Here is a 5894-nt window from a genome sequence, read left to right on the forward strand (position 1 = left end):
TGTGTGTTGTTTTTGCTTTGTTAGCATTCTGAACAGTAAGCTAATGTGATGCCATTAAAGCTTCAGAGCAACAGAAGATTGTCAACGGCTCGTAAATCAGCAAAGGTTTAGTGAAGCCACTTAAACTTAGCTGTCCTAAAAAAAAAAAAATCAGCATCACCAAACACTGTCCGATGACCTCATTAACTCCATAAGCTGTTCCTGGGTGTCTTGATGTGAAAGGATACAGGCTTGAACATGGCTGCTGAGAAGTTGTGATTTCAGATACACTTCTGTTGGCCAGGAAACCGCTGAAAGTCTTGATCTTACTCTTGATCCAAGACAGTTGCAAATCTATACAGGCAGCTTCTCAGGTGCTGCAATCAGAGCATCCATTGTTTACACATCAAACTGTAAAGTCAAGATCATTAAACCTTTGTGTTACCTGTATTATTCCCCACCAATTTAACCCCAAACCCCCCTTCTCAGTTACAGTTTTTTGGGATGGGGAGTAATAAACTCAGGGCAAACCTTTTCCTGACAGACTGACACCTACGGTGCTGTACTCTACAACCCAACATCCAGTCCATGCAAGCGTTTAACCATGTAGGATCCAGGACACCTTCCTGATGAATTCAGTGGGAAAAAGTCAGACTCTGCCTCCACCCCACACAGACCTCACAGTACTTGTGCATAACCCAGCTATGATGTCCAGCAGGGTTTTTTTTTTTTTTTTTTTAGGATTCTGTGACCTTTTAGAAAGTCTTTGACAGCAGCCTGATGGACGGACACAAAAATCTTTATATAAATATTTGCACTTCTATTCAGTGGGCTCTTGCAGAGCGAGGATACATTTGACTGTTCACTTCTTGGGTGTGAACTCAGACTGTTCCAGTCTACCGAGTGGCAAGTAGCTTGAACTGTATCTTGTCCTTGTTAGCACCTTTACTAGCACAGAGACCAGTGTAATGCTTCTGTAGCTGAGTGGGCCTCAAAGTCTGTAGAAATGATGCTTGTCTCCAGACTGAAACAAAGATTGTTTGCAGTATCAGTAGTACCATCTTCCCTCACCTAGAGGTGGCCCGCTCCAATACCAGATCCTTGGAGCCTTCCCCACCCTTAGCTGTTTCACTGCCTCTGGTTGAAGCAGAGGCATCTGTTAGGACTGAGTTGTCACTTGCCATGATTGCAATGGGACAAGGTATACATTTGGGGGAATGAAATGCTTTGATTCCACTGTAAGCAGGCCGAGAGTCACCAGACCACAGATGTCAAGTCACCTGGACATAGATTCTACTAACCAGTGTGTCCACCCTCAGGACCATTGCAGCCCGCTGTCTCAGGTTTCTGTACAGCCTGGCATTTCCATCAAGCTGTGCTCTACAACTTCTCTTAATAGTCGAAGTGCCCTCAGATATGAAACACCTCCAGTGCACATTGGTGTCTCCAGTGGAATCCCCAGCAACTTTCAGCGACTAGTCGCCCAAGATAACATACAACCAGCAACTTTTTTCAAACGATTGTAAGGAGTACTGAGGGTTTCAAAGATCAAACTGGTCTCCAAGCATTGGATTTTGAAACTTTTGAGTCAGGGTGACCCTTTGGTAGTGAATGCAAGTGTTGTTACATAAAGTGACATATGCATCCGGTTCCATGCTTCATTTGTAAGTTACCATCCGATCAAACATCTGCACCATCTTGTGTTGTGGCGTCTAATGGTCACTAGAGGGCAGAAATGGTTCCAAAGAACTTTGAAGTCGATGAGGCAGGTTACATTTTTATTGTGGCATGTTGGACTGTGGGAGGTGACACAGGCTCTCTGCTACTATCAGCTTAAAAACCAAATCATACATTGATGAAAAATTTCCTTTTATATATTTTTCTACAGTGTGGATGTGAAGTTTGTTTGTTTTTTCGTGGGGGGATTTTTATCCCAAAGCCAATCCATGAGGAGCGGTGTCTGCTGGAACAAAAAATAAACAGCATGACATCATATTTATGGATAAAACTTAATAAGAGAACCAAAGTTCTTGTGCCAGAATTCATCAATTTTGAAATGACATCTGACACTTACCGGGTCAAATGTGGTTGATGGAACATGAAGGATTTTGGTTCATACTTCAAAATTTCATCAAACAAAACTGATGAACTTGTCCATGCTTTTTTCCCTCTTTGTAGAAGATTGAAACAAGTTTGTCATGATTAAGTCAACTGCTTGAGTCCGCGTCTCATCTTTAAGATCCAAGTAAATGTTGTAAAATAAGTTGTTGACTTATTTGCCTAGGTTTAACTTGGGTAGTTAACGCCGTGTCTGGGTCAGGTATCCGATGGTTAGCTCTAACCTCTACGCTGTAGATGGTCTTCAGCGTCAAAGAGGTTACACGTTTTGAAGATTCAGCTTATAAGCCACCACAAAGTAACGTCTCATTGTTCTGTCAACTTGTAGTTCAGGAATTGACTCAATGAGACTTGAGTTGTCGCCTGGCCTGCATCATCTTGAGACTGTGAAGACTGTTCCTCTCGTCTCGTTCGGTACGTCTGTCTGTGTGCAGCCTGTGTATTGCATTTTTCTCTTTGTACAATAAACTTGGACATGTGATCACTAATGTTACTCTCATGTTCTCTTTGAATTAGATGTTTGTGATTTTATGAAACACATTTTCTTAGTTTTACTGTAACTCTCTGTTAATAGAGACAGACAGATTCAATTTCAATTTATTTAGTTTATATAGCACCAAATTACAACAAAGTTGCCTCAGGGTGCTTCACACAAGTAAGGTCGAACCTTACCAACCCCTAGAGCAAGCAGCCAGACAACAGTGGTAAGGAAAAACTCCCTCTGATGATATTGAGGAAGAAACCTCAAGCAGACCAGACTCAGATGGGTGGCCCACTGCTTAGGCCATTCTACCAAAAAGGTATACAATATAGAACACACAATTGACGAGAGTCCAGCTGTTCCACTAGCAGAGTCCTTCCCGTGTCCGTCACAGAAATCAAAGCGCTATATAAATAAAGTTCACTTACTTACATCTAATCCGGCACGTGGATCCACAGAGAGAAAAAGAATTAGCCAGAAAAACTACACTTAAGGCATAATTCATCAGCATTAAGCAACAAGAAAGCAGAAGAAATGCTAAGGTGATCCCCGGCCACTAGCCCTAAGCTTCTCTAACAGACCCAGACTTTAGATAAAGTTGAGGCCGAGACCCACTCTACTAATGAAATTAATTAGTAGGCTGAGCCTGGCCCTCAGTAGTGGTGTCCAATAAAGTCTATGTAATATTTTAAATTACCTCTCTCGATCCGTATTACAACTCAGCGTACTAAATGTATTTTTTATAATTGGTGCCCAGGTATCATCATCTGTCTGGCAGTTTATGTCACTCTGCCACTGCTTGCTGATGTGATCAGTAGGGTGGTTAGTGTTTAGGCTTAAAGTCTCGTACACATGAGAGATAAATTTTTTCGTCATGGATTTTTTTTAAGGATATTTTCTAAGAAACAGTCATTCGGAGCCTGTATGTTTTTTGGTATATAATGTCTTAATTGTAGGTATCTGTAAAAATGAGACTACTGTAGAGAGAATTTACTTTTTAAGCCCTCAAAGGACTCCATTCTTCTTCTTAATCTTATTCCATTCGGACAATAAAATTATTCTGGACTTCCAGTTTTACCTTCTTATAGTTAACAAAAGGGCAGTCCTTCAGTGCCAGTAAGCCACACTTTCGAGATTCCATGTCAAACTGTGTATTTGTGATGTCTGGATCAGTGGTGGGCACAGTTCCGATAATCCAATAACTGCTAATTATCGAAGATAATGTTTTCATTATTGGATTATCTTTTCAGATAACTTTGAAAACCATTATCGGACTAATTATCTTCAGATAAATTTTTGTCTGATAATTTTTAGACTGTTAACATGATAAACAAAGCTGAACAGCTACAAAAAATTTAATTAAAATCAGTTGAGCACATACCTGTTAAATGTGTTGTAGCAGATGTGTAGTTCTACCCTCTGCAAACAGAGGAGACCTGCTTCTAGAAGAAACCGCTCTATTCTCTGCAGGCAAAGGAGAACTGGCCACAAAAAAAAAAAAAAATTTCTTTTAACCCCATACTGATACGTGGGCAATATCACCCAAGTCATCCAGAGGCATACATTTTTATCTTATGGTTCAAATTTTAACCAAACTAATTTCAGACAAGTTATTTAAATTAACGTCACGTCTGAAGTTTTAGAAAGTGAAAATATCAGATATTTTAAAGTAATGCGCTAATTTTTAAGGTTTTAATGTGGACATGCTGTGTCCAGGTGCATTATGGGTAGGTAGGGTAATCTCAGTACATTCATGACAGGAGAAATGCATTTGAGACACTCTGATCAGGCTCCACGGACAACAGCATTAAACTCTAGTGCCTAAAACTCTTGTGAATATATTCTCTGGGTTTATAGACGTTGTTATTGTGTTTGCATTTATTAAATTCCACGCATCTTAAACGTAGCAGACGCAGATGATCTGGAATTTTGTTTTGGCAGGTTTTCAAGGTCTCTACTGCCATCTACTGGCCAATAGTGTTCATAGCAGTATTCGCCCTGAAGCTGGGCTGATATTTTCAATCACTGTACTCGGTTCCAGCTCAAACTCTAAGACAGAACCGCACAGTGTAAAAGTTCAGAGCGCACAATTTATGTTCTCACACACATTGTACCTTCAAAAACCACAGGTCAGACTCGTGTTTCCAGAAGCAAAACGTAAACAGCTTTTTTTCAAACAAACAAACAAACATTACAAGACAGGTCTGCGATGTTTGCACAGGTACAGTGCGAGAGGCTAGACTCTTGTAGCACTTTAGCAGCGGGATACCCTCACGACGGCCGACCAGAATATCAAACAGGTTTGATTTTCATCTGACCTACGATCGCCGATCAGGAGGTGGTCGTGAGATGTTAAACGCAACTCGTTACTCCATGTATACTAAACGATGCAGGACACACGATTAACCTGAAACTCCGTGCGATCCAAAAAATTCTCGCACAAATGAAAAATCAGCTGAAAAAGGGCCAAAACTCACACTGGCACCAGTAGATCATGGCAGTGTTATTATTTATTCTATTTATTTTGACACTGGTTATATCAGACAGTTATCTAATTACAACTTGGCTTTTTTTTTTAAATGCCTTTTTTATTTTTACAAATAAAAAATGGCATATTTTACAAAAGCACATTTATCTGTAAACACCAACACACCTCACATTAACGTGTTGGTTTACATAAAATGAATGAGTCAACCAATCAGTGTTAGCAGAAGCACATTTGACCCAGAATACTATCTGTCTGTGTTTGTTACAAAACTTCAGAATGAAATCAAATCAAATCAATTTTATTAATATAGTGCCAAATCACAACAACAGTTTCCCCAAGGCGCTTTATATTGCAAGGCAAAAGCCATACAATAATTACAGAAAAACCCCAACAGTCAAAACGACCCCCTATGAGCAAGCACTTGGTGACAGTGGGAAGGAAAAACTCCCTTTTACAGGAAGAAACCTCCAGCAGAACCAGGCTCAAGGAGGGGCAGTCTTCTGCTGGGACTGGTTGGGGCTGAGGGGAGAGAATCAGGAAAAAGACATGCTGTGGAAGAGAGCAGAGATCAATCACTAATGATTAAATGCAGAGTGGTGCGTACAGAGCAAAAAGAGAAAGAAACACTCAGTGCATCATGGGAACCCCCCAGCAGTCTAAGTCTATAGCAGCATAACTAAGGGATGGTTCAGGGTCACCTGATCCAGCCCTAACTATAAGCTTTAGCAAAAAGGAATGTTTTAAGCCTAATCTTAAAAGTAGAGAGGGTGTCTGTCTCCCTGATCCGAATTGGGAGCTGGTTCCAGAGGAGAGGAGCCTGAAAGCTGA

The 5894-nt window shown here is 40.6% G+C and overlaps 1 long non-coding RNA gene across 1 annotated transcript; it reads left to right on the forward strand.

Moving 5' to 3' along the window:
- Positions 1–1511: 1511 nt before the first annotated feature.
- LOC117521770 lies at positions 1512–2582 on the forward strand. Its single transcript, XR_004564053.1, has 2 exons — positions 1512–2413; positions 2454–2582. It is a non-coding gene; the product is annotated as an uncharacterized LOC117521770 (long non-coding RNA).
- Positions 2583–5894: the final 3312 nt, after the last annotated feature.

Source organism: Thalassophryne amazonica, chromosome 12 (assembly GCF_902500255.1).
Source record: "Thalassophryne amazonica chromosome 12, fThaAma1.1, whole genome shotgun sequence".
Lineage (NCBI taxonomy): Eukaryota > Metazoa > Chordata > Actinopteri > Batrachoidiformes > Batrachoididae > Thalassophryne > Thalassophryne amazonica.